A 16,901-nucleotide genomic window follows, 5' to 3' on the forward strand; every position below is an offset into this window, starting at 1 on the left:
AACTTCGAATGCTCAGCCATGATATCACGTTCTCCTTGTGGAAAGCAGGAAGTTTTCAAAACAACCGGCTGCACAACCTAGACTCTTCTCTACGCCTTCGCATTCCAGCTGGACTCTGCCGCCGCGAAGCTACCCTGCTTTGTCGAATATGGCTAGGGGTGGCGTTCACCAAGTCTTGCTTTCCGAATCGGATGGGCCGACGACGCCTCGTGTGATGACTGTGGTAACGAGGAGACTCTTCTGCACCTTCTCTGTGACTGTCCTCGCAATAATTTACATAGACGATCGCTCGCAGTCGCAATAGCGCGCTTTGACCGAAGACCTCTAACAGAAGAACTTATTTTAAAATGCCGTCATCACAAGCCATCGCAGCAGAGGGCGACGAGGGCACTGTTTCAGTTTTTAAGGGCAACAGAATTGGACAAGCGGCTGTAGCCTGAACAGATGTTTATAGTGCTGCAAGTGTTACTGTGCTGTGCGGTGACAGCATGCGGTCACAGTGACCGACTGTGATTGTTTGTCTATGCTCCTTTCTTCCTTTTTCTCTACTTTGTTATCACTTTACCTCCCCCTCCCCTCTTTCCCCAGCGTAGGGTAGCAAACCGGATCTTCCCCTCTGGTTAACCTCCCTGCCTGTGCCCTCTCTCTCTCTCTCTCTCTCTCTCTCTCTCTCACACACACACACACACACACACACACACACATACACACACACACACACACACACATCAGTCGGAAATGTTCGTTAATTCGACGCCGGGCCTCCCTTATTCAGAACACTTGAATAATTGTCTGCCTTCGTTAAGCGTGCTTTCATTGTATCGTTATCATACCGGTCGCTATCATGATCGGCAAGCAAAGAAACGCCGGCAAGACAAGATGTGAATAGAGGCCTTGCTGTCGCTGTTTCTGTGGATAGCATAATATGCTTGAAGCCAATTCATTATTAATGCGCAAGCATTATGTTTCCCATAAAGCGGAAAATCCGGCGTGGGCGTTGGCGTGACCCAAGCCATCGTACCCTCGACCTTTAGTGGGAGTCGAACCCACGAACTTTGGTGTTAATTAAGGCGAAATTCATTAATGTACATATAGTTAAGATATGGTTAATTAAGGCACTCAAACCCACAACCTTTAGTGGCAGTCGAACGCACGACCCTTAGTGGGAGTCGAGCCCACGACCTTGCGTTGTGCGCACCTTGTGACGAGCTTGACGAATACCGTTGGTCACGTGCCATCACGGCGCTTCTGCTGACGTGGCTGCTCGAGTCACGGGTTCGCAATGCTTTCGCATTCATCCATGTACGGATAACTAAGCACCCCTAGAATTTTTTTTCTTTTTAGCACTACCAAAAACAATTATGCTTCGAGAGGTCTTACAGTTGCGCTAGTTGGTCTTGCATTCTGCCTATGGTAAAATCCATTCTTGCGCTGCGCACATAAAAACGAAACACGAGAAGATGTACAGGGCAAGCGCTGGTCTAACAACTCAGTTGTTAGACCACCGCTTGTCCTGTATTCTTTCTCGCATATCGTTTTTATGTGCACTACCCAAGATGGATAGGTTCCAACTCGCCTACTTTTCAGTTCTTCTGCAGTTGATGGTAACATTGTGCAAGGTAGTGAACAGACAGACAGACAGACAGACAGACAGACAGACAGACAGACAGACAGACAGACAGACAGACAGACAGACAGACAGACAGACAGACAGACAGACAGACAGACAGACAGACAGACAGACAGACAGACAGACAGACAGACAGACAGACAGACAGACAGACAGACAGACAGACAGACAGACAGACAGACAGACAGACAGACAGACAGACAGACAGACAGACAGACAGACAGACAGACAGACAGACAGACAGACAGACAGACAGACAGACAGACAGACAGACAGACAGACAGACAGACAGACAGACAGACAGACAGACAGACAGACAGACAGACAGACAGACAGACAGACAGACAGACAGACAGACAGACAGACAGACAGACAGACAGACAGACAGACAGACAGACAGACAGACAGACAGACAGACAGACAGACAGACAGACAGACAGACAGACAGACAGACAGACAGACAGACAGACAGACAGACAGACAGACAGACAGACAGACAGACAGACAGACAGACAGACAGACAGACAGACAGACAGACAGACAGACAGACAGACAGACAGACAGACAGACAGACAGACAGACAGACAGACAGACAGACAGACAGACAGACAGACAGACAGACAGACAGACAGACAGACAGACAGACAGACAGACAGACAGACAGACAGACAGACAGACAGACAGACAGACAGACAGACAGACAGACAGACAGACAGACAGACAGACAGACAGACAGACAGACAGACAGACAGACAGACAGACAGACAGACAGACAGACAGACAGACAGACAGACAGACAGACAGACAGACAGACAGACAGACAGACAGACAGACAGACAGACAGACAGACAGACAGACAGACAGACAGACAGACAGACAGACAGACAGACAGACAGACAGACAGACAGACAGACAGACAGACAGACAGACAGACAGACAGACAGACAGACAGACAGACAGACAGACAGACAGACAGACAGACAGACAGACAGACAGACAGACAGACAGACAGACAGACAGACAGACAGACAGACAGACAGACAGACAGACAGACAGACAGACAGACAGACAGACAGACAGACAGACAGACAGACAGACAGACAGACAGACAGACAGACAGACAGACAGACAGACAGACAGACAGACAGACAGACAGACAGACAGACAGACAGACAGACAGACAGACAGACAGACAGACAGACAGACAGACAGACAGACAGACAGACAGACAGACAGACAGACAGACAGACAGACAGACAGACAGACAGACAGACAGACAGACAGACAGACAGACAGACAGACAGACAGACAGACAGACAGACAGACAGACGGACGGACGGACGGACGGACGGACGGACGGACGGACGGACGGACGGACGGACGGACGGACGGACGGACGGACGGACGGACGGACGGACGGACGGACGGACGGACGGACGGACGGACGGACGGACGGACGGACGGGGACGAGTGCCATTAGTCTTTTGTTTATGTCTGTCCGGCACCTTGCGCTAAGCTATCATAATCCGAGTAATAAAGAAACTCGTGTTTGCTTAAAGACAACTGCAACACAAAAAAAGAGATAGAGAGAGAAAAGAAAGAAAAAAGGCAGGAATGTTAAATATATTAAAGTAGCACTATAAAGCAAGACAGTAAATCAATTTAGACGGCTAAAGTGTTCCTTAAAAGCTGTTGTCGTTAATTATACGATAATAGGTCGCTTATTAGATGAGAAAATGAAGCTCAAATTGCGACTTACTGCTCGAGGCCCTTTGTGCGTATTCGCGGGCTCCTTTCAGGCTCGAAAAAATAGAAACAGAAAGCTGTACCGGTAGTTTTTCATGTTGCTCTACAATTTTCTCCAACCGACGGCCAACAACATTACCTTGGTTCTGTTCAGCTACGGGGTATTTGCATATATTTAAGTCTTGGTGCATAATAGTTGGGGGCGAACTGCATAGCCAAGTCACTCCGGCAAAATATAGAAAATCTTCGCGTTGTCTACACCGCGCTACTGGAGGGATGCATGGTAATATAAAAATGACTGAAAGATATATCAAAGGAAGACGTGGCTAAAAGCGGTGCACGCCCAGGGCGTCTCCGTTCAGTCAAAGGCATTCACAAGGGACAGCTGTCGTCAGAAAGCACAAACGCGCGCTAACTGCCTTGTGGACTGACGAGTATAGTGATGACAGTGTTCTAGCAGTGTCTGCAAAGCAGGCGAACGATCGTAGGGTCGTCGCGAAATTCTGGAGGGCGATTGTTTTTGTAAATAGAACTGAGGACAGCTGCACAATAGGGGGTCGATCTTCTCTTCACCGCCGCAGACATCGCTTGCAGCACCGACAACCACTTATATTAGTGTTGAATCAGCTTTCGTGAAAGCAAGCTCCTAACCACAGCCGACACGGAAGAGGTACCTCACGAGTCAAGTTGGTGGAGTCAAGGAGGATGTCGATTGTCTGGTGCGCTTCATATTCGAGGGCATTCAACTCGGCTAACGAGAGTGTGCGTGCCAAGTGGTGAAGTTGAATCGCAGCGTCTGTCCTAGAAAGTGGAGTCGGAACGTAATGACCTTCATCATGTGATGTTGAAACAGTCTTCTCTGCTTAATTGTTTCCAGTGATTCACCAGGTAACGGTCGGAAAGAGATACGAGTGCGGGCCCACAATCCAGGGCATGTATTCACAGAAAGCTCTTACTCCCGTGTTCTTCCGAACAGCAAATGCTAGCCAATCTTTACTCTGGACATATCAACGAAGGACGCCGTCCAATGGCAAACAGCACTTACGACCGAAAAGCTGTATGAATTTGACTCCAGTATCCAACATCGCTTCAATTCAACAAACCATTGCACGACGCAGATGCAGACGCAATTCATTCACCGAAGCAGGCTGTGGGGGCTGAATGTTGTGAGCATATGGACTAGAGATGTGGGGTGTTCTTCTAAAATAAACGTGGTTTGCAATTTTCTGTACCTTTCATTTGGGCGCCATCCTTTCTTTTTTTCTGCCAGAAATAAACACACCTTTCGGTATAACTGGCGTAGAAAAGCGCTAGACAAAAAAGCAGATGTCGGATAGATAATTTTGATTAAAGCGACGTGTGTTTTCCACGACGAGCGTTGTTCAGACTTGATTGAAAACTTAAAAAAGTGTATCTACGAACACAGTTAACTCAGCTTCGTATCTGCTACTGTTCAGAATCATGTACAGTCGCGATCAATTTGAAGGTGATCGCTCAAGCGGCGACCTAAACTAGAAGCAGCGGCACGTTACGTCATCACCGTCGGTTCAGAGGGAAACACCAGATAGCTCCCCTCTCTCTCTTTTGGTGTTCCCTGAAAAGCTGTCACTCCCGTCACCGTTCACGGCATAACCTGCGAATTCATTTCGATTGCGTTATAAGCTTTTGCACAGAGGCGTCATTGTTAGCCAAGATATGCATGAGGAAGCGACGCACACAGATCATTGCCATGAAAGGGAAACAAACACCAAAATGTGGCTAGTTGGTCTTGGGGGTTATGGTTGCAGCCTGGAAGAGCATAACAGGGGAAGAAGGCAGCGCAATTTTTATCTTCGCAGTTCCAAAATCGGCCGCTATGCTGCTTTGAAGGCCCGCCGGTCGATGCTTGCGCGATCACCTTTAAATTGATCGCGACTGTATGTACACGCACGCAAGGGCAAGCGCAAGCAAACACGCGCGTGCACACACGCACGCACACACGTACGCACACACGCATGCACGCACGCACGCACGCACGGACACGCAAACACACAAATACAGACACATACTATTTGATCTTGCCGTTGAGTGCGGAAGTTGGCCGAAGTTGAGGAGGTCTTAGAGAAATGAAGGTTTATTTACATAATGTGCCGGGATAGAACAAAGCAAAATAGCAGTAAAAAGTCATCGACGGCCGGCAGCAAATCGGACGATGCGGCCCCTGGCAAGAAGAACGTCTCTCTCTTCCAGATGATTCTCTGGCTTAGGACCCCTTCAGTCCATCGTGGTCACGTCATTTTTCAGCCAATCGTCGAGTCCGTCCAGATGTCGTTTTCATCCAGTCGGCGAGCCCGTACAGGTGTCGTCATGTTCGCTGTCCCTCCAATCATAGGGACCGTGCTGCAATCTCAGTGCTGCAAATAGCATTTCCCGGGACTAGCGTTAACTATCTCGAACCGTGCCGGTTTCCAGTTGTACTTTTGGGAAACGCCACGCAGGGGGGGGGGGGGGGGGAAGGGACAAAAGTTCCACGCGCGGCACACGAGGGCGGGATAGCCAACCTGTCTGACGGGTCCGATAGCATGGTCCACGTGCACCTGTGCACCATAATTGGAATGCGACGGCGAGTGGTTACGTTCGGAGACCTTGACCGATGCTAGTTAGTTGTCCGTATCTAACACACACACACACACACACGCACACACACACGCACACACACACAGGCGCGCGCACACGCACACACACACACACACACACACACACACACACACCGAATGCATGCACACACACACAAACATACGCCCGAACGCGAGCGCACAAATACATTCAAGCACAACATGCAAAACAGTAGCAACAAAAAACATATACGTGCGCGCGAGCGCTATCAATGGCGTGAACAAAGCTCTAACGGTGCCGAGAAAGGAATCGCGAGGCACGAAGAGTACAACTGCAGCTGCTGCGCGCCGTTTCCTGAACGAGGAGGTCCGAGAGTTTCAAGAGGCCGCGAACGAAAACAGCTGTAAAAGAAATTGAAAGCGCTCATTCTAGGCTCCCTTTGTTTCGCGCTCTTTGTTCCTTTTTTTCCTCGAAACGCTACAAAAGGACGTTTTAATGCGCGGCTAAGAAGCCGGATGCGAGTCTCTATTTGTTATGCCGGAGTGACGCTTCGGCGGAGAAAAACGGAGCAGGAGTCGTACGTTACAGCTCGCAAAGGCGCAGGGAGCAGAGCGGCTCCCGAAAGAGGCCCTTTAAAAGGGACGCTGGGAAAGGCGGCGAAGGCTCGTGCCGCCGCAGCCGGCCAGCACTCGCCCTGATTCGTGGCCGCATCTCTCGGCCTTCTGGCTGGCGCCGTGCCAGCGTGTTCGCATCGCCTGTTTGACAAGAAGCGGCCACTTTGGGGCGGTCCTTGGCCGCCTCAGCTGTTGCGGATTTCAAAAGGGCGACTGATAGGGGGCTCAGCCGTCTCTGCTTTTTTTTATTACGCTCTCTTACCGCGCGTGCGCGCAGACTTTGCTTCGGCGCTCTTTGCGCGGCCGGACCGGTGCGCTGGGCTCCGCGGTTTGCCTTTGTCCCTAGTTGTTATTTCTTTGTACTCCTTTCGATCCTGTCTCATCTGTCTCAACGGTTCGCAGGGCCTGGAGGGAAACAGCGTAATGCATTTAAGGTCCAATCTTTGCTATGGGTCTCGCCTCTCACAGCGCACGAGTGGCTGACCCACGTGAGGAACTATGGTTCCGACTGAAGACGCCATCGCTGGCCGCTTCTGTTATAGCCGTTAGTCTTGCACGACGCAAAGTCGGCTCTGCCATGGCGTACCTTGTTCTCACTGTGAGCGGCCATCGCATTAAACAGATCTGAATACTTCCTTATTCTGACCGCGAATGAGGAAAAAGGAATGATATGAGCCTCTATGCTGTATTTTGGTGTAAGTATAAGCAGGAAATGCCCTTCATTACATCTCAACCTAGTACAGCCTCCCGCACACTTGTCTTCCCGCGAAGCACGGGAGGGTTGTACGGTAACGTGTCTTTGTAACTTATAGGGGAGGTCACTGCAGACGAGACAACGGTGACCTTCTCCGTAAACAGGGCCTCACTTGCAGGCCACCGTTGGTCGCGCTGCTTTTTGCGCATCAGTGAAACCCTCTGCAATGAGCGATATAGGTGGATCGTCGCTTTGCATCTTTTGGCGACTGCCGAGGTTGTTCTTAGCATCGCTTTCTACCGCTAGCAATACAACTTGAATTGATGCCCTGCTGCCGCTCGCTCATATAGTCGTCGAAAACAACAGTGCAAGTCATTCACGGTTATATATAAACAAGGTGATAGGGTTATAAAACACTGTCAGGGACACGTCATCGGTATAGGTCAAAACAAGCAGTAATAGGTTTAAAAATTTATTACATGGCAGGAAATTTTATAGATTAAAACCAAACAAGATTACGATTGGCATAGGCTCAAGAGCGTGAAATCCTTATCGTGTAAAGCCACTGATGGTTGACTGACGCACGCGTCACCATATATCTTAATAGGCATCAAAAATTGCCCGCGTATACCCCGATCGTGATGGTGATCCAGTACATTTGCCTCTTCAAACTGGGTTATACAGCCGCTGCCGTTGCAGTGAACCACTAGGTTAGACGTTCTGCGTTTTCGTAAGTCATTTTGGTGCTCCTCCAGCCTTTTCTTTTTTATACAGTATCCTGTTAGGCCTATATAACTGCGGCCGCATCTGAATGGTTTCCTATACACAACCCTTGCACAGCAATCCACGTGTTTATTTCATGATTAACTGCAGACGTTTAGCTTTTTTTTTTATTTGACGTCCCGCTTTAGCGTTCGTCGTCATCCTATAAATGCGTCCGTCTTGGTACAGGGTTAATAAGACTACCTCGACAGCGTGTCGCGACCCTATTTTTTCAGCCCATGGGAAATATGTTGTGCAAATATGGGATAAATATTGCTCGTTTCTTTTTATTCTGACCTCCTGCTTTTTTTTTACTGTGGCCACGCCTTTTTATTATCTACAACTTTTCGCAAACTGATGTAATGACAAGCCTCGGGAATCCCGCCGAAAGCAGCCTGTCTATCTGTATTGTTACGCTGTTCGCCGCCATGTACGAAGAAGAAGCTGTCAACGCTGCGCAAATATTGTGGCTCATATGTGAGTGAACCATCAGCGGCTTAACACAATAAGGAGCTCACGCTTTTGAGCCTATCCCGACTCTAATCTTTGAACGCGAACGCATTATATGTCCCATTACGCGAAAATCCGGCGGCGTGACCGAATGATGACATCAAAAGTGGCCGATGGCAAAGAGTGAAAGCACACCAAAAAATACTCGAATTGACATCAAATTTCTCAGGGAGGTTCTTGTAAACAAAGCAAACTAACGCTTTTCAAAAGAATATCAGATAAATCTCGGTCTGGGTAGGATTCGAACCCTGGCCTCCGGGGCGCTAGACGAGCACGCTTCCCCGACGCCACGGCGCCTTTTCTTTTTTCTTTATTACCTTCATTACAACACCACGTAAACGTGTACAAAACAGGTCACTTGGTGCAAAAAAATATTATTACATCATTTGGAGAGACTGTACTTATTTAAAAGGCCCTCAAAGCGGATATCACAGACACCAAACTGTCAAGCTCCTCAAACCACTCTGGCGGTTCAATCATGTGCTTGAGGGCATCACGCGTGTACCTAAGACTTTCACTTAGGTGTTCCCTCGCAGACCGACGCCACGGCGGCTCCAGGGTTCTGATTGACTAAACGTGAGGCCTAGTGCTTGCGTCATTGCACACGTGACGGCGAAGCCAATGGGTATAGGAGGCGACGCCACGTCATGAGTGTATAAACTGAGCATATAAAATAAAAAGCATTAATGACTAACAGATCGCCGTTGAGCGGTCCTTCAAGTTATGAACTCCTCGCAGTCAAGCGAACGCGTTGAGACGCTTGGCGCGTTTTCATTTGGCCTTACCGAGGCGTAGTTAAAACGCAGCCGAGAGCTTTCGCAGGCAACTAACGCGCCGAAAAAAAAAAAGTCGTTTCTCCGAAAGGAATAATATGCTTTCGGATTCCTCTTCCCTCGTGTAAACACGCCGTAAAGTGTGCACGTGCAGGTTGCTCTGAAACAGTAGACTGTGCAACTCCCATCATTATCTTTCCATCCTCTTTCAACCTTCATACCTTGTTTCGGCCGCTCCTCCAAATCCCTTCCCCAGCGTGGAGTAGCATCTAGGCTACAGAGGCCCGTCGCTTTGGCTAGCCTCTCCAGCTTTCTCCTGGACAAACACCAGTAAAGCTAGTGCAAATGCACGATGGCGCTGATGAGTTAATTCTATTCGGAGAATCCATCGGTCTCAGCATGGAAAGTCCTGGGTTCGATGCCCGGCTTGATCAGAGGCATGGAAGTTTCTTGTGCGTTCATTCGCTTTGCTGCCGGTGGCGAATGTTGTCTGGTAATATTTTGAAATATAGATAAGGTCCTATGAAATTGGTGCAGCTTTTCCATAGAGAGAGAGAGAGAGGGAAAAGAAAAAAAGAAAAGGAAAGGACGGCTTGACTTTAACCTGTCCCATGCCGCCCATGATAGTCGCATTACTTAATGGAAGCAGGACAGGGATAACATAAGTTTTCTATTCCGCTCTCTTGCGCCCACTGTCTATTCTACTACCTGATGGCTGAAAAGATGCTATGTTTCAACAATCGACATCTTTCAAGGCTACCAGGTCATCGTATGGCGTCAGTGCTGGTGCAGAGTCCACAAGCAACATTTCCCTGTCTTATTACAGGTCATCATGCTTTTCTTGCGAAGACCTATATTTACTGGCAGCAAGACCACTGTCTCCCTCATTCTCCTTCAGGGTGCCGCACATAGATTGTACTATACGCTTGATCGTTGCAGGCGTTGGAAAAGGCTGAGGTATCTGCATTGTCTTTGATGCAGATGAGTTTGCATTTGTTGCAAGAGGGCTATATTGACTGCATGCACATTTGCACCATTGGCTGAAGCCATTCGGGCGCTGTTACCAACCAGGTTAAATTGGTCGCTTTCAAGTTAATAGTGCTCCGCATAACGATATCGACGACGGCTGAGCTTGTCACTCAGCTTACCGCAATTAATTATGGAACGCAAGAACCAACGGGAAAATGGGCCGTCTTTTGTGATTCTAAGCCAAACCTTTAGGGCTTGCTGTCAAGTTTATACGCCACAGAACTTACGATCATTTAGCGTGCATGATCCGGGAGGCTCGCCAGTTCCTTCTCGATGGGGGGAATATTGCTTTTTCAGTGGCAACGGGGTCGATGTATCGTCGGTAACGACCTCTCTGATGGTGTGGCCCAGTCTGCACACGATAATACGCCCCTCGAAAGTTCTAGTATCTCGCTCTAAGGCCGACACTGCAAGGGAGCTCACTTCACTATTTCGTAAGGTTCTGCTGTATGACTGCAGCGTTCTGCTAGCTGACTGCAGAGCAAAGAGTAATTGGCCTAATGCGTCACAACTAGAAGCATAATGCAAATCATACGGCTGGTTTGCCTTAGTTACTGCATTTGCACCAAAATCATCTGCCCAGCATGCGGCTCATCGCGCTTTTTTTTTCATTTTCTTTGCTTAACACATTAATTCTGATCTTAGGAAGATTTCGCTATTGTCAAGAAGAAAATCAAATCAGCTGTTTAACGTCTGAAAGCAGCTCTTGGGCTATAAGAAACGGCGTAGTGAGGGACGACGGAGCACTTCAGACCACCTGGGGTTCTTTAATTAACTTGCGCATAAATCCAAGTACACGACATTTTTTTTTTTTTGCATTCCACCTCCATAGGAATGCGGCCACCGCAGTCTGGACTATGTCCAGCGATATCCTGCAGCAGAACGCCATAGCCTGCGAGCCACCGCAGTATACTGTCGGTGGTACGCAGTTATACTATACTGCAAAAGTAACCTGCGGAAGTCAAGGTAAAGGCCAAGGCATATTTGCCTAAAATATCGACGACAGGCAGTGCTTCTGAAGGGCTGACTTGCTCTTTGAATGGTGGATTCATCATGCAGGAGAAATAGACGACGATTTCCAGAGGGTTCATCTCATCTGCCTGGTCCTTGTAGCGGTGAGCCTCGTGTGGTCGAAGTAAATTAGTTTCAAACTTTGACATCAGTTGATGTGGCGCGTCTTGCCTTCGTATTAGAGAAGACGCAACATTTTTTTGTGTCACGTGACACAAGCAAGCGCAGCATGGTACACAACGCAAGAACTTAAATCACTTTAAGTGACATAAAATGTAAGAGCGCGCTGAGAACTTGCGCACAGCTATACTATTGGCGGCCTTACTGTGCGTGAGTATAACTATGTGGTACAACATTTGAGAAAATACATTTTTGTCTGACCCTTCTAGGGCCATGGGATTTAAACAGGCAGGGAGTTAAATTTGGTAAGCAAATGCATAATGATAAAGTAAGCATGCGCATTGTCATTAACTATACAAACAAAGTGTGCCTAAAGTTAGCACTTATCGTGCGATACAGGACACATGAGTCACGTGGGCTCACTAAAATGGGGTTGTAAGCGCCGAGTCGGTGAATAATTTTTAATCTCCTAATTGCTTTCGGGTAAAACGAACACGTCACACAATGTTAATTTTGTAAACATATCGGCGCCACGCATATTTCGCCTTTACACTGTGCCATCGCTTTCCACTCTACTGCTATAGAAGCACCACAGCCTTTCACGCTCTGTTAGTATGGCAATTAAAACAGAGGGCAAACGGCACTCGCACAGTTATGGCTGTGAAGTAGGTGATACCGCGGAATCTCGACTTCCGCCAACGCTCAGGCGAGGACAGCTGCACTCATCAGCGCCGCCGCTTGAATTAAGGCTTTTATCGCGCTGCGCCTCTTCGCGTAGCCAGCGCTAAGCACCACCAGACACGCGGGGTGGCTCGTCCGCGTACACCGCGTAGCCAAGTCGGAGCCGCGACACGAGGCACTTTAGGAAAATAGAACGCGGACGCCGGTAGTGCGTGGGGGGGAAAGCGCGAGGCTGGGGAAAGTGATAATAATCAGCTCTTCGGAATAAATGGCCGCCTCGCTATTCAAGAGCTCTAGCACTGCTGCCCGTCTCGGTGCTTTCGGCGTCCCCGTTCGCGTTTACGCTGTTTCGCGGTAACACGTCATCTTGCTGTGCGCGTATACCCGCTCTTCCCCTCCAACCCATTCCCTTCCCTCGCCGAGTCGCTTCCCTTGCGTCTAGATTAAGGAACGGGCGGTAAATAAGGCCGACGGAAATGCGTTTAGGGATGGGGAGGAGGGGGAGACTGGAGGGCGCTCGAGCCGGTCGTTGTCAATGTTGTTGCTGGTTGCCGCCGTCTCCCAAAGCATTTTAACGCCCCTCCCTTCAACCCCCGCCTGCCGAGCGAGCTGCGACCAGAAGAAAACTACCGAAGCAAAACTGAGCAGGGGGCAAAGCCGCCGAGAGAGCAGCGCGCTTGTGAGGTGCAAAAGCGCGGGGTGGGGGGGGGGGGGCGCTTGCTTCGCGGGGACGCGCAGCCCGAGTGCGCTCCCGCTGCTTCTCTTGATCTGGTGGATTTTTGAGCGCCCTAATGAATCGAGTCCTCCAGATCCCGGTCTTCAGGAAGGGGACACATACACCGCGAGAAAAGCGAAAGAGAAGGGCTACTGGGAATCGATGCAGCGGTGGCGACCGTCGCTTCCTTTCCGCCCCTGCCTTCCGAGCGCTCATCGTCGCCCCTTTTGATTTAAGCAGCCGCTGATAAACGAAACGCCCGAAGTTTCCCGTGCATTTCTGCTCTTTCTCTGCTCAGAGCAGCGAGCACTGCGAACGCGTTCGCAATTGTTCCACCACCGCCGCATGCCCACTGTTTGTGCTTCTTGCTTGCTAAGCTCCCGCCCATCCCCGCGGATGCGCATTTTACAGTCGAGGACTCAGATAAACGGCCGCCCGAGCAATCTGAAGCAGTTCTGCGCGCCGGCTTTTGCTCATACCTGCTTTTATGCGGGTGCTGCACTCTTAAAAGAAAGGCCGTCATTTTCACTAACTAATTACTAACACGGTACTTGTCCCAAACAAAGCACTACCTTCCTAGTAAGTGCAGGTAGTAAAACGATGGCTAGTAATTTCACTGCCTGCTGAATCTAGCAGAAAGCACTAACTTAATACTACTTAAACACTACCTCAGCAGTGCAGTTACTAGTGCAACTGGAATATAATTACCGACAATACAATGGGGTCTATTCGATTTAGAAGTGCCGCTTGCATTGGCATATGAAATTGGTGGTATTGTAAATGCATAAGAAAAGTAAAATAATATATATGAAAAAAAAAAATAGAACCGCGTCCTTTAGCTATACATTAAGGCATCAATTAATACGTAATGTTTACCGGACACATTTAGGTACGTTGATGCCGGGTAATAATGTACCACAAAACTCCAACAAGTAACGATACGCATGAACTCACATACAGAACGGCGAAGGTGCTACGCGGCGCTTACTCAAATAGCAACTTCAAGAGCATTTAGAGCGCTAATTTTACGGAGCACATATATGGCACCGGTGAGCACCTATGTATTTGGTTTAATAATCAAAGCTTTGTGAACAAAATTCTAAAGTCTATTGTCTTTGTATATGTGTGCGGCGACGTCACACATAACTGTTAGTCCAAGGTAATGAACAACACAACAGTTTATCTCAATTTTGCATAAGGCTGTCACAATCACAGCATAATAGCCCATGGTCAAACGAGGTAGTAGTGGCTTAGTGGTTACTTAGTGAAAACTACTAAGTAGCCTTCCTGGCTAGTAAAGGCAGCACTTACTAGCTTGACTAGCCACTGGCTAGTACAGAACTACTGAGAAGGTAGTAATATACATAGTAACATAGTAAACTCGTGCATTTACTAGCTATTTACTAACTTTATTTTTAAGAGTGCCTGGCTACTTGTATGCATGTATAACACTCTCGATGGGCACCTCAATAGAGGGAAATGTTTTACAGCAAAGCTGGCAGCTTCTCGGTGGTCGGAATTTTTGTGTCCCTCCGTGAACAAAAATTATCGTTAGCAGGAATGGCTCATACCCCCCTAAACAAACAAAAATCCAATGACTCATCCCCCTCGTAATGCAGAGGCTACAAGCGCTCAGCAAAGTGAAGCGAACAGTACATACATTCATTGGAATCACGCACACAACGTAGAGAACATTGTACGTTTCAATAAGTAACAAGCTCAAAACAAGAATCTATCATCATCAGCAATGGCTCGTACCCCCGTAAGCAAGCTAAAAATGCAATGCATCATACCCCCGTAAGGCAGAGGCTACAAGAGCTCAGCAAAGTAAAGCGAATAGTGCATACATTTATTGAAATCACCCATATAACACACAGAACAGCATACGTTTCAATAAAGAACAAGCTCAATACAACCATATGAACCATAATAAGATCACTGCATACCCCCCTCAGAAGTTGTACTGATGGTTTTGCAGCAGCTTCGCTGGACATCCGCTTTCGCAGGGTCGGTATGGCGAGGCACTTTTTTTTTTAGTTTATCTTGCAAACATCCGTGTGCGCCAAATTCATCACTGCTTTTAGTTACCACGTCGTTAGGTTTTATTTTGTTGTCAAAACTCGAGGTCGTTTTTATATTCAATGGAATACGTACGCCTCGTTAGTTCTAGAAAGTAACGAGCAAATGAAGTGACTGAAATTATCAGCATAATAAACGCGGAAACAAAAGAGAAAGCAGCACGACGATATTGAAATGTGGTAAGCTCTTGCGCGCTGGTGCGTATTTTCCGTCCTCAGGTAGCACTCATTATGCAACATTTGGTTCTCATGGTTGGGGAACAAAAGATATGGCTTATCTCACGCGTATATTTTCTTCATGCATATAACACGCCATGTAATTCGTGTGATTTCCCACCAATCACACGAATGGACTGAGGGACAGATGCCTAGCGCTTAGCTTGATAGCGCTTCGTGGTGAGAGGTACTTTATCGGTTACACGTTAAATATTGGTGTTTAACGTCTTGTGTTTCTTAGCAGTAATACGTCGGCGTGTATATCCTCCTCTTAATAAGAATATGTCCTCCATGCCGCGTAGTGAGTTAATCTGCGTGCCTTCACAACGAATTCGCTGACCCGAAGTAACTGCATGGTGCGATATATCTAACTTTTTTCACCCACTTGAAACAGCTTCTCGCCCCCGACACATCACATTCGAGCTCATCGAAATCTGGGAAAGTGGGCTGCCTACGCAGCCACAGAGGTACCCTTCTTCACATATGCGCTTCTCTGGAACACTGGCCGGCCAAATAAACGGAACTCGCTCAGACTCATTCATAATATGTATCCTTGCTTAAGGCTCACTGGGACTCAAACTCAACAAAATCCACTCAGTCGGGTTCACTCGGACTCGTGCTTCCCAAAATTTTACTCGGCCGAACTGACGCGGACTCAGACTTGCGGGCCGACTTGAGTCTGTATGAGTCTGAGTGAGTCCACACATGAGTGAGATTGCCGACTTCTATGCACAGGGAGCACCGGGATCGATTCGAGATAACGTGAAGAACAGCTGTCTCCAGTGCTCTTTCTTGCAGAGCACTCGCCTACTCAGAAAATAGGCGTTTTTTACACGAAGCGAACTCGGCTCGAAAAAGTTTTTTTAGAGTGAGAAAGCGAAAGAAGAAGAGTTGCGCGCTGTGGGTTAAACCATCTCTCCATAACAACGCCGAACAAAAACCGGCTACGACGTTCGAAGGCGAGAACGCCTGCTAACCATATCGCAGCGTTGCAGTCTTCTTTGCACGCTTCCAACGGCTGTGCTCGACAGAAAGACAAGCACAGGCGGCACTGCATGCAGGGACCGTGGGTTCTGTTTTGCCCAAGTGTCAAAGCAGCTGTGGCGGATCGCGAACTTAGTGTTTGAACTGGGTCGCGGCGCGCACCTCATGCAGCGGGTTTTCGGCGCACATGCCATCCCTGCCCCGCGAGTATTCTCAGTGACCGTTAACAAAGTTTAATCCCACTCGCGGGCCCACTTTTAAAAACGACCACCTTCCTGCATGCTGCGTCGCGGAGCAGCTCGCGTTTGCCAGTGTGGATCGTAGCAATTAGAGACGCGCCGGCCGGCTCACACTGCCGCTCCGAAGTGTCGTGCTCTGTAACGAACGCCCAAATATTTTAATCAAATAACAGCACGCGAGCACTCTCATAGCCCAACGAACCCCTCAAACTCGTTCATCCCCTTCGCTTAACTCCCCTCGTCTTTACTTTTTTTTTAACTCGATTAATTGCGCCAACATGCCGAGTGGTTTTCATAATTCTTGCTTCGGCTCGTGCTGCGCAGGCTCCTTGCGCGTAATCGTCTTAAGAAACCATGCGCTAATCGAATAAGTGCTCGCGAGCTGGCCCGTGCTGGGCAGCCGCTGGCGCTGCTTCCGGGCGCGGGGTGGCCCGCAGCCGGCGTGCGCGCGCCGCTCATGTGTGCTGTCGATAACCTGGTTAACGGGCAAATCTATTTTCGGGG

The 16,901-nt window shown here is 48.6% G+C and overlaps 1 protein-coding gene across 2 annotated transcripts in view; it reads left to right on the plus strand.

Annotated features, from left to right (window-relative positions):
- The window catches only part of LOC135897418 (neural cell adhesion molecule 2-like), a 551,631-nt gene that overhangs the window by 86,268 nt on the left and 448,462 nt on the right, over positions 1-16,901 (plus strand). The window lies entirely within an intron of this gene.

This window comes from Dermacentor albipictus, chromosome 1, assembly GCF_038994185.2.
Source record: "Dermacentor albipictus isolate Rhodes 1998 colony chromosome 1, USDA_Dalb.pri_finalv2, whole genome shotgun sequence".
In the NCBI taxonomy this organism is placed as follows: Eukaryota; Metazoa; Arthropoda; class Arachnida; order Ixodida; family Ixodidae; genus Dermacentor; species Dermacentor albipictus.